Source organism: Corvus moneduloides, chromosome 15 (assembly GCF_009650955.1).
Source record: "Corvus moneduloides isolate bCorMon1 chromosome 15, bCorMon1.pri, whole genome shotgun sequence".
Lineage (NCBI taxonomy): Eukaryota > Metazoa > Chordata > Aves > Passeriformes > Corvidae > Corvus > Corvus moneduloides.
The window spans coordinates 580,499-593,224 of record NC_045490.1 but is presented as its reverse complement, the minus strand read 5'-3'; the positions used below and the strand labels follow the sequence as shown (position 1 = coordinate 593,224).

At 50.8% G+C, this 12,726-nt stretch overlaps 1 long non-coding RNA gene across 1 annotated transcript in view; it reads right to left on the bottom strand.

Annotated features, from left to right (window-relative positions):
* LOC116451601 overlaps positions 1 to 5,828 on the bottom strand; it is a 28,854-nt gene extending 23,026 nt beyond the window's left edge. Inside the window, exon 1 of the long non-coding RNA XR_004243245.1 lies at positions 4,988 to 5,828. This is a non-coding gene — a long non-coding RNA (uncharacterized LOC116451601). The remainder of the gene's footprint in view (positions 1 to 4,987) is intronic.
* Positions 5,829 to 12,726: the final 6,898 nt, after the last annotated feature.

Sequence of the window (12,726 nt, the reverse complement as noted above, 5' to 3'; positions counted from 1 at the left end):
GCTGTTCCCTCCCCATTCCCATCCCCTCACTCAGTCTCACTCCTGCACTCAGACCCATTGTCCAGCTTGTGCCTTGCTCAAGGACCTCCGCCAACCATCCCGACACCAAGAGCATCCTGCATCAGAGGGCAGCCCTGGCAAAGCGTTGGAGCAGGATGTTCTCCCCTTGGAGAGCACCAGCACCGGCCCTACCCTCCGGGAGCACGAGCCTCAGCCTAGTTTTGGGGGCACAAAGACACCCCAAGGCCAGGACAGGCAGAGACCCCAAGCCTGTCCCCTGGGGCCGAGCAGGGTCCCCTGGGGCCCCACAGCCACCAAGGCCAGAGAGCCTTGGGCTGTGGTTGCTCCTCATTCAGCCTTGCTGCCCACAAGTGCAACACACAGGGAATAGCAATGGCCCTGGCACCGGGAAAGGACTGGAGCATGGAACGGGACCATCTGCAGCTGGCTGTTGCAGGACCACAGTGGGCAGAGCCTGCAAGCAGCAGGGCCAGAGGGCTGCGGACACAGGTCCTGGGGACTGCCGGTGGGGCACTGGAGCTGACGAGGTGCCCAGCTCCAGCACAGCAGCCCCTGCAGCCAGGGGCCCTGCAAGGGGGGTCCTGGGGACCCGGAGAGCCCCTCACCGCCTGCCCCGGGCTGTGCTCCATCCACAGCGCGTGATCAGAGCCCCGGCCCAGCTGACCGTGCACACAGAGCGTCCCCCAGCTCCATAACTTTCTGTTGTCAATCAGGCAAGGAAACAGCAGCAAGCATATGGCAAGGAGAGGTGAGCTGGCAGGCCAGAGCACGAGCAGCAGTCCAGGCTGGTGTTTTCCAGAATTACTTCCACTGTCTCTAATTAAGCTCTCCCCAGACTCACCGGCTTGGCGAGATTAAAGCAGAGCGATCACACCGAGGAGCCCGTGCAGCTGTCCCTGCAAGCACTCACGGTTCTGGGGCTGAATTCGCACAAAAACACATCACAACTGCACTCTGCAAAGCCACAATGACCTACTTTCCAGCCAATTTACATGTACTCCATGGGTGCCTTGAGTCACTCTATAAACAGAATATCATTTTGCCTTTGGTAGACAAATGTAACCTTTATTGGAAAAACCAGAAATCCCTCTTGTCCTGCAAAGGAGTTGTTCCACTGGGAAATAGTGCCCCATGCCCTCACAGCCCCACGGGCACAGCCCAAAGGCTCCTCTGTGCCACCCACAGCCTCCTACAAACACGCACCTAACCAGCCTTCAACTCCATATCAGCAGAGCTGGGAGAGCTTTTCTGGTGGAGTTTGGTGTTTTCATTCCCAAACACCAAAGCTTTGGAATTGCACCTGAACTTCAGCTTCCTTCTTTCTCTAATGAGGGCTGCAGCCTTGTCAGCTGAGAGAGCAGAATCTCTCTGCTCTCCCTTGTTAAATGCATCATTTCCCAAACTCCCATGCAGTGTAGGTATTCAAATGTCCTAATTTGTCTGATAAGCCATATCAGAAGAATCTGCTCTGGTGGTGCTGTGTCTCCTCGTGGCCATGAAGAAGAGCATCAGCTGAGGCTGAAGGAAGGCCATGGTCACTCTAACAGGCAGAAACCACCTAACAGGGTGGAATGCAATAAACAGCGCTGGGAAGAAAACACTCAGGCACATTTCCAGACAGTAATGATGAAACTTAAACTGCTGGTGAAATTGTATTATTACTAGGTATTATGATTCAAATACCCAAAAAAAAAAAGTTCTACTTAACACATCTAAGAAACAACAAAATACAGGTTCTGGGATACACAAAACCCAAAAACCTTACTGATCAAATGCTCACCTTCAACATGTGTATTCCTATTTCCACTTTTATTTTATCTTTACAAGTGTAGGATGCCCAGTTTTGGGATGGGAGCTGGTGCACCATGGCCAGGCTCTGCAAAGGCTTTTCCCTGCCCTCTCCTGGTGCCTGTACAGGTGCAAAGGGAGAGAAAGGGGCACCGCTCAAACCTCTCCTACTCGGGTGCCCAAGGGCAGCAGCAGAGGCACAGAGCAGCCACCAGCAGGGTGGGACACAGGAGCTCAGCCAGGGCAGCAGTGGCCATCCAGGCAGGACCCCCTGCACCCCACAGCTCAGCACCCACTGGGCCAAGGCAGATTTGGAGCCTCCTTTTGTGCCTACACCTGAAAACCGGCCTGCAGCACTGCAGCTGCTTGGCAGCAATTAGAGAAGGGGTGTTGGACAGCAAGTTCACGTCATTCACACACCAACCCCACCTCCTTCCACCCGTCAGCTCAGCTTTACCAGACGAGCTTTGTTGTGACATTTAATAAGTAGTAGAATTCTGCTTCTTCCTCTTCTGCCTTAAAGTCAAAGCAAATCAGCAGCTGAGGCAGAAAAAGGCAGGGTTAGATGGGATATTGGGAAGAATTGGTTCCCTGAGAGGGTGGGCAGGCCCTGGCACAGGGTGCCCCTGGCAGTGCCCAAGGCCAGGCTGGACACTGGGGCTGGAGCAGCCTGGGACAGTGGAAGGTGTCCCTGCCCATGGCAGGGGTGGCACTGGATGGGATTTAAGTTCCCTTCCAACCCAACCCATTCTGGGACTCTATGATAATTCAGTTACTGCATAAATAAAATATCGAGACTTGAAATCATTTTGAAGACCCCAAGAAGGAAGCTGCCTATAAACAACTCATGCCGAGCAGAAATGCAGCACACCAAGCTCCCAGAAAGTTCAACTTGCAAACTAATTACTCTGTGGAGATACCTGTTTGGGAGGCTTTTGGAGGCACATGTGTGTTCTTCCAGAACACAACAGCTAAGCCAGGAGAAAAACAAGAGTCCTGCTATCCAGCCCTCACTGGGTTTCATTTTTTGCTCCACTTCACAAGCAATAACTGTAGGATGATAAGGATTTGCAAAACAAACAGAAAGCTGCACAGTGCTTGTGTTTGGAAGCTCTGAGCGTGAAAATCCATTTCAGGTCCTATCTCCCCCCTTGCCGAGATAAACCCCTCCTGAGCGTGCTGCTTAAATCTCCTACAGAAAAAAAACAACCCCAAAGCCTGTTATTTTCTTGGCACAACTGCTCTCAGAGCAGCGACCTGAGCACCCCCTCTAGCCATGTTTTACATTTGCCCAAGTTCTTCTCCTCAAAGTTTAAAGCAAGGAAATGGAAATTGCCCCCACAAAGCACAAAACCAAGCTGGATTCACTGATGCTGCTCCCAGCAGGGCACCATGGAGGGATTTCCCTTCCATCTCCTTCTTTTGCCTCCCCTTTGAAGGTAAATAATTTCCAATATGCAGGGTGAAATGAGGCTCCTGAGGCAGCAGGGCTGGACCCCACTCAGTTATCAAACACCACAACAAAATGCTGTATTCTAACCCTTCTAACCCAAAAGCATGGTCAGATTTTACATCAAACAAGAGTAAAGGAAATTGGACAAATACAATGGAGGGAAAATCCACTGGGACCCTAAATGCTCTGCAAGTTTAAAGTGCTGAAAGCAGCTGGAGGTGGACGTGTGTTTGTTTGGGGGGACATGGAGGGGTCTGCCTGGCTTCTCTCTGTGTCACAGCCACTGCTGGGGAGGGCCTGGGAGAGGACTGTGCTCATCCCAGAGGGAGCCAGCAGGACAGCACCTGGGTCACCTGCATCTCTAGCTACACACATCCTGCTCAGGAGGAGAAGAGAATAAAGCTGTTTGCCTTCAAAAATTCAGCATAGAGTTTTATATTCTGAATAATAAAGTCTCAAAGGAGAGAGAAGCAATTTTAACTTAAAATTATGTCATTCACTCAGTCATTACCATTTTTTAGCGAACACATTGCTCTGTCTCTGCACTACCAATCCTCAGTTCTCCCTCTGTATTTCTGATAGTTCTAAGCTAATTAATTTCCCACAATAACAACCTCCCAGGGACATACAGCTGGATAATCCTCAGCCCCTCCTGAAGTTAGCTTCCTGTAGGGCTGGGGAGCAATTACTACTCATTAATCCTCTGCCACGCACAGACACAACGGGATTTGGATCGATTGTTTTTGCAGGAGCACCATAAGAGAAAACAAGAGAGTGTGGGGTCCCTGTTAACAGAAACTTTATGGGGAGATGGCATCAGGTGAGAGGCTGGGGTGCAAAGATGGGCACAGCTCTTTAATCTTCATTTACACACAGAAAAAGGAGGAGCAGGGTGCAGCCTGGGGGTATTTCTGTGATCCCCTGGGGCACCAGGATGGGAGACTCCTCCAGACCAGGAGCACAGGCAGGTGCCCCCTCACCAGGGACATCCCACAGCCATTGCTCCTTGTACATCCCACACATCAGCTGACACCAAAGCTCCTCCTGCATGTCCCAGTGGCAGGAACAGCTGCTAAAACCAGAGGGGTGACTGTCACTACACTATCAGGGAGCACCCCAGCTTGTACTGTGTTTCGTGGGAGCGAAAAAGCCCCCAAGTTTCCTCAGAAAAACACAACAAAAGCCTCAGGGGGACAGTGAAGGCCAAGTTGGCCACCCTCAGGAACAGAACATTGCTCCAGGGTCCCACTGCTGGCTGGCTCTGCAGGTCACACATAGGGGAATCATTCTGTACTAACAAAGAGAAAAATACCATGCAGAAATACCGCACACAATACATGTGCTAATAAAATCGTATCACATTAAGAGTGACAAGCACGTTTTGGCAGCTCCCTGTGCATCTCTGAAGCTTTCCTTTACATAGAGCAGAGTGGAATAGTTTAAACAACATCCAGACTGAGCAGCAATTGGCCTTTCCCGGGAATTCCCACAATAACAACAGCAGAGGCCAAACTGTTTTCACTGACAGGTATTGTTTTTCCTGAGGTGTTTGTTCAAAATACCAATCCAGATACCTGGAAAATTGAGTCTAAGCCCATGAAACTTCCAACAGCAAGGGAGACATGGCTTAAATTCTCCAAACAGCAGCACTGCTGCTGTTAACACAGCATTATTTCTAATTGTGATCCTTACAGATGCAAACACCTGTATGAAATCGCTGCTTACCACCCACAGCATCAGTGGGCCGCGAAGCTGGCAAGGAGCATTCCTGCTGCACCCCTGGGGAGGGCAGGGAACAGAGCCCCAGCTCTTAAACCAGCTGCACAGGCAGGATTCCAGCTGGAAAAGACATCCAGAAAAACACTTGTCAGGGTGGAGCACGAGACTCCAGGAACCCAGCGACACTGGGGGGCACAAAGCACAGCTGAAATCGAGTGCTCATTCAGCTTAACTTGGGTAATTTATTTTTTCTCTGATGCCCAGCTCTCTTCAAAATTTACATCTGCTGACTGGATTGGAGTCTTTCATGTTCTGTTTTTGAATTATATGTTGCATATGTTACAGTGCAAGAAATTTGACTTTTCAAATGCCAACAAATGGCTACAAAATTGGCCCCTCGTGAATAACAGCCCAGCAGCGTTTCCATGTAATTATTTTGCCCAGGAATTTAATTTGCGAGACATGAAAGTTCTGCTGGATGAAAGAGCAGCGCATAATGATCCCTAAGCACAGGGAGAGGCAGCCGCTGCTCGGGGCGCTGGAGCTCGTGCCCCCTCCCCGACCGTAAATCCACTCTCTGCAGCCAGGAGTGTCTGTGCCACAGGCTGGGGTGATGGGACAGCAGCGCTGCGTTAGCCAGGGCTGCGAGGGTGGGAGCCACCATCACCACCCTGCCAGCCACAGCCCAGAGGCACCTCCGTGTTACTGCAAACCACTCACGCCACGCGCAGAATTCAGGGTCAGGCAACGACCAGGGGGGTTCTGGCAACTCTGTCACCCAAATTATAACTACTGTTAACTGTCACAAAACCCCAGAATGGTTTGGGTTGGAAGGGACCTTGAATCTCACCTGTGCCATAGGCAGGGACACCTTCACCAGACCAGGTTGCTCTTAGGAAACAAAAGATTATTTTATCATCTTAAAAGACAAAACACCAAATAAAATCAGACAAAACAATACAGAATAAAACACATGGAGAATCACATCCACTGTCACAGAGCCAGTCCCACTGTCCCTGGGCTCGAGGACACAGGGCTGAGCTCCCCCAAGGGCACCCTGTGCCTGGCCCAACCTTGTTCCCCAACTCCTCACTCTCCGTCTCAAGGCTCAGCAGGCACTGACTGAATTGAAAGCAGATGGCATTTGAGACATTTCATATCACTTTTGTCCTGATTCACTCCAGATAAAGTTCTTATATAACTCTGACATTTAGTGTCTCAATCCAGGGAGAAATTCTCCCTTCTTTGTCCTGTACTCTCATGCTTTTTTCGTCTTTTTTAAGATTTAAATGTTGACCATGTCACTGTTGAAATAGATTAACTCTTGTAGTGATGAGGGGAAAGCAGTCCAGGGAGCAGGACATGAGCTGTCTGATCACCACGTGTCAGTCCAGACTCCCCTGAGGCAGGGGAGCAGCTCCAGGAGGGCTGGAGACAGCGAGTGGCACTGGCTGCTGGGTGTCACAGGAGCCAAGGACGAGGCTGGAGCTGCTGGGGACCGGCAAGGACAGGTATTTTAGCCAAAAAATACCAACCAAGCCATCAGCCAGCTCTGAAATGGCCTCCTTTTAGGAGGCTGACATCATTAGAGCCTCTATAGGGTCACTAGAGAGGGAGCAAATGCCTAACTTAGGTAACCTAAGTCACCCTAAATTGCAGAACCTCACCAGGAGAGCCCAGACAATGAGCACACTGACTTGGTCACATCATCCAGCTTTAAGGAGCCATCTACTTCAACCTCATCAGGTTCCCACCACAAACTCCTCCAAGGTGTGGAATCTCTGGTTTGATTATCCAGACTCTTCCCAGGAACAATTTCCTTCTTTTGAAAGGAAAAAGTAAGTGAAAAAGAGAAAAACCAAATAAAATCTTCTTGGATCTTGAATTGAGGCACATTTCTATCCAGAACAAGCTTTATTTAACAATTTGTCATTGTTAAACTAAGCTCAGCAAAGTGCTTTCTCTAAAGATCGACAAAAGCTGTAGAAAGACAGCAGCAAAGACAAATCATGGGATTATGAATGATGTGTAGGAATAGAACACTGGTGGGTATTCGGTCAGTAAGATCACATCGAGCCTTATGGGATCCCGAGACTCCTGGCTAAATCCTGATGAACCCATATATAAAGTAACAGAAATGAAAGCTTAATTCTGGGCTTAATTTTGACACTTTTGTCTTGGAAACTTTCCAAGGTAGGCTGAATAACCAGAGACAGCAACCTTGGAAAAGCTGTGAACCTCCATAAGATCTTCATCAACCAATCTAGATGGAAGTGTCTGAAGGAAAAAGTAATTCACACGGAAAAACAAACAAACCAAGCACTCCAGAAAATATCAAATGCCAGTAAAACAAGGTCACATTTTCCGTTTCATCAAATACCCAGGAATACATTTTAAACAAAATTTGCCCATGTCTACTGCAGAATGCTTTGTCCTAATCACATGTTACAGAGAATGTAAGTAAATTGTTTTTCAAAAACAGTTTCCTGACCATGAGATATTAATCTCACGGCTGTTTGGGCAGCTGGAGCTACACATCCTCTCACAACAGCAGCTTTCACATGGGTCAGATTGGCCAACAACTGCTGAGTTCCTAAAAGCAAAGGGGCTGCTTGGACGTTCTGTGATGGTTTGTTCCAGCCTGCAGCAAGGGGGTTTCACTGCTGCTCCAAGTTTGCCCCTAGAATACAGCTTGCAGGCAGATGAAAACTAATTAGAAGAGAAAATGGATTGATCTCAAGGTGGCAAAAGGCACTGGTTATCCCAGGAAACCTGAAGCTGGCGAGTTAAACACATTCTGCCCTCCCACCGCTTGTGCCTCTCCACCTGCTTTGAAAAGTCAGCTGGGGCAGGCACAGGGCAAGGCCAACGAGTGCTCTTTGCTCTGGATGACTGGAAAATAAATTATTTGTCATTCCAGGCTCGATACAAGAAGAGCACCAGCAGCTGCTGCTGCCAAAGCTGAGCTGGCAGCTCCATCCTCCCTCAGTCCCAGCCGGAGCCACCGGCATCTCCTTCCCGTTCTCCTGGGGCACCTCTGCGGGGGCAGGATGTCCTCGCTGGCCACACGCACAGGGGCAGAGCTGCGTGTGCACCGACACCAGGGCACCACAGTGCTTGGGTCTGAACATCTCGTGTGCTTTGTTTAAGCAGCAGTTATCACCAAATGGGTGCAAGTCGAAAATAAAAATAGAGAAAGAACAGTGGTGTTTGTTGAAAAGATCTTACCTCTCCTCGAGACACCCCAGGAGCCATGCCTGGGGCAGAGAATTGAAATATTAGTCTCTGTGAAACTGGTTACGGGCTATTGGTTAATGGGCTAAATTAGTCTCCGTGAAAAAGTACCCCGTTTGACTTTATCATAAGTCTTTGGCCACACACGTTCCGAGGAGATAGAGATCCATTAATTAGTGCTCGTTATTGCTGCCTCAGGCGGCGTTCCTTTCGCCTGAGCTCTGGCACTTGGATTCACAGCGAATTATTCCCCATGGAATATTCCCACCCCCACACCCAGGGGCTCCCAGAGACACCCAAGCCCCAGGTAGATTTTCTGCTGTTATCCAAGGGTCACTAAGGGTCACTTTGGGCCATTTTAGGGCAGGATCCTTCATTTCCCCCCTGCCCATTGCAGATGGGCTCCGTGCCAGTCACACATCCCCAGTTTGGCTTGTTCTGCCCTTTTCCCTCCCTGTCCCCCCTCCCCTCACACAGTGATGAGGCTCAGGAACTTGTGGGGTCACATGCCCCCCCTCGATGACCCCACCCTGTCACCCAGGTCCCCGGGCAGGTTCTCCCCGTGGCTGCGGCATCGCCCCTCACCCCCGGGGACCCGAGGGCCCCATCCCACAGCCCGGGATCACGGCTGCAGGACAGGTCCTGGCTGCACCCAAATTATCTGCACCTCCCTGGCACGGGGGTGGGCCACACTCCAAAAATGAAGAGCCCCTTGAAGACAGTGACAGTAATAGCCCCAGTCAGAGCTGCTGGGGAGGGGGTGAATCCTCAGGCTTGGCAATAAAAAGCATCTTTAGAAGTTCATGGATATTTTCTGGGGAAAAATGTAATATTAATCCTAAACACTGAGATAAACAGCCATGCTACATTTAAAAGATGCTCTATTTATTCTAGGGATTTTTTTTAATTATAAAATCAATGAAGTGTTAATGATTTTAAGAATTACTTCAGCTCGCTGGGACTTTCAAAACAACTTTTTTTAGTCTATGGCATAAATTCATAAGCTGCTCAGTTTGACCAATTTGTCAAGACAATTTCCATTAGTAAACATGAATATTTAATGAAAGGGAAAAACGGCATGAGCAACTTCACTTAAGCGACTAATGACTTACTGGAAAACAAGTAAGATACATTAATATGCCGCTTCTTTAGGTATTTGCAGAGCCCAACCACCTAAATATTCAGTGAGCTCCTTATTTTACCTTATCTTTATTTATGTATCTTTATCTGTGTGTCTGCCATTGCATATAGTTGTCAGCAAATCCACTCAAAAATAAACCACTTTTAAAAAATTTAATCCAGTCACTGCTGCTTCTTTCCACGTGGCTTTCACAAGAGGGCCTGAAAGTCCCTTCTCCTCCTTCACTGCTAAATTGGCCAATTTGTTTGTTTGTTTAACGGCAAATACAAAGGCCTGACCGCCTCACAGCACTTGTTAATGTACTGAAGGAGAGAAAAACCAGAGCAAGACTCTGAAAAACTAACTCTAGACCCAGGAGCTGTTCCACATCTTAAACCACAGCAGGCTACCAGGAGCAGCTGGCCGACACCAGGCTCTGCTCTCAGCCGTCCCCTGGTGTGACATTCCCCTATGGAAACACCTCGGGGCATTTTAGAGAAAAATACCAGCGGAGCGGGCAGAGCCGGTGCTGGAGCAGGACCGGTGATGGATATCTCTGCCCAAGGAGACGAGAGAATGGTGCCGGAGTTTGTGCACGTGTTGCTGCTTACTCCCAGCCACGAACTGAGCAGACAGCACCAGCGATGCCCTCCTGCCTTTCCCGCTGCTGCCCGTGGTGGGGTGGCCCCGCCGCCGTGTCCCCAGCGCCGCTGCCCCACGGGCACCCCTCTGCCCCATCCCTCTGCCCCACGGGCACACCCCGCTGCCCCATGGGCACACCCCTCTGCCCCATCCCTCTGCCCCACGGGCACACCCCGCTGCCCCATGGGCATACCCCTCTGCCCCATCCCTCTGCCCCACGGGCACACCCCGCTGCCCCATGGGCACACCCCTCTGCCCCATCCCTCTGCCCCACGGGCACACCCCGCTGCCCCACGGGCACCCCTCTGCCCCATCCCTCTGCCCCACGGGCACACCCCGCTGCCCCATGGGCACACCCCTCTGCCCCATCCCTCTGCCCCACGGGCACACCCCGCTGCCCCATGGGCATACCCCTCTGCCCCATCCCTCTGCCCCACGGGCACACCCCGCTGCCCCATGGGCACACCCCGCTGCCCCATCCCTCTGTCCCACGGGCACACCCCGCTGCCCCATGGGCACACCCCTCTGCCCCATCCCTCTGTCCCACGGGCACACCCCGCTGCCCCATTCCGCTGCCCCACGGGCACACCCCGCTGCCCCAGGCGGGGACGGCTGCTGTCACACCGAGTGTCAGAGCTGGTACCGAAGCTGTGGCTCTGCTGCCCTGCGCTCTCTGCCTCCCCGCGGGCAGGTCCGGGGCTGCTGTCGGGGCTCGGTCCCGGGCTGCTGCGCAGGCAGCCCCGGGCACACCCGGCTCATCCACACGCACAGCAGCTGGGAAAAGTCATCATTGCGATGAACACAATTACACCACTTGAGAGGGAAGCTGGCGTTCCCCAGGCAGCAGCTCTCCTCCCAACTGACCTCCCTCCGCCACAAATCGCTTTTGACAGGCGCTCACAAATCCTAAAGTGAAAAGCTGTTTCCTTTAGTCACTATCCCCGTAAAATACACTGACTCTCTTAATTACATGCTTAGTTTTTTTCCAAACGCTCTACCCATGCATGTAGGCAATAACTCAAGCTCAGAGGCAAGGGACCATGTAATAGAGCAAGAGCAGTGCAGCCAGGTGGAAAACAACCCACCCCAGTGCCCACGGGGCCGGAGACTCTGGTGGGGCCAGCACCAGCTCCTCGGGGACACCTCCCACACACGGCAGCTGAGCTTTGGTGCTGGGGACTGTTTGCTGTCACTGGCGCTGCAGAGCCGCAGCGCAGAGGCCGCCAGCCAGCAGGGTCACGCACAGCTCCTGTTCTCATGGGGGTACCCACGGTGGGCTGCCCGACCACACTGAGGACCCAGGAGTCCAAATTCCTGCCGGCTGCATCTGTGATTTGTGTGCCAGAGCATCACTGGGGCACTACTGACACTCTCTGAGGGTCAGACACTCCCAGGGCTCGGCACAGCTCTGTGCTGGTGTGCCCTGGGGGAACACTGTGCCCAGTGGTGGCCATTATGGATGAAATATGGGCATAAAGGCTCACAAAATGAAGGGATTCTCAGTCCCATGTTAGATTCACTGGGCTCTTCCCCAGTGCTACCAGCAGCAAAATCAGCAGGGCCAGGAGCAGGCAGTGGGACAGGAACCTCACAGTTCCATAGAATGCAGGAAAAATCATGAAAAAACAACATTGCCTTCATTCTCCTTCCAAAATACAGAAAGAGAAAAACATTGCACTTTCATATTCCTCTTTACCTCAACAGAATGATAAAGCAAAGGGTTCAGAACACAAATACCCGCGTAGCTCCTCCATCTCACCCCATAAGGGGCTCCTCTCCCACAGCACACCCAGCTGCTCTGCTGGGGAGCAAGAAATACCTCAGTGACTTTTACAGCCTCATCTGCTGAAGCTGTGTGTCCTGGGCTCCATGAGAGGCGGTGCCCCTGGTAAATCTCCCGGTTCCCCACAGGACTGGGAATGCCTGAGGACAGCTGCGTTCCTGGAAAGCTGCAGGGGATCTCAGCGTTATCCACAAGAACGGCACCAATCGATGCCTGGCAGATCAGAAGGGAGAGGGAGCTGCTCTTAGCCAGGGCACACTGAGATGAAACAGTGGTGGTTTGCTTAAAGGAACACCCGACTGACCTCTAAATCTTCATAGATAATCTCTACTGAGCATTTTGTGTGCCCTAACTCAAGAACATCAAAAGCATTCCAGCCAACCAATTTTATGTGAATTTGATATGGATTGACTCATGGCAGAGTTTGTTTGAAGTCTGCAACAAGACACCTTTATGCTCTTTCACCCCAAAGCATCCTTCTGCTGTGCTTCGAGGTAGACTAGCAAAAAAAAAAAAATTAGAAAAGAAGACAAACAACCCAAATCCAAAAATTAAGAAGCAATTAAAAACTATTCCTCTGAAAGGAGGAAATTACAAGAAAATACGACTGATTTTCCATATACTTCCTGTGGTCTACCCACACATTTATGAACTCTGGTGATAATACTTAATCATGGTCATTATCAGAAACAGAAAGTACAGAAAGCATTTTCTATTTCTGTATAGGAATGGAAAACTGTCTTTAGAGCAAAACCAGAGCTGGGGCTCTTTCTGATGTCCGGAGCCAGGGACACACTGCAGACCAAAGGACAAGAGGAGCTATGAAATCTCAGAGCTCTGATGGCCTTTCTGAAGGGTTTGAGAGCCGGCAGCACTGGCCCAGCCCCAGGTTTTCAGTAATACACACCTTTAAAAAGCATCATGCTAAAAACCTTCCCACTTCCAAACACCCAGGCTTGAACCTGC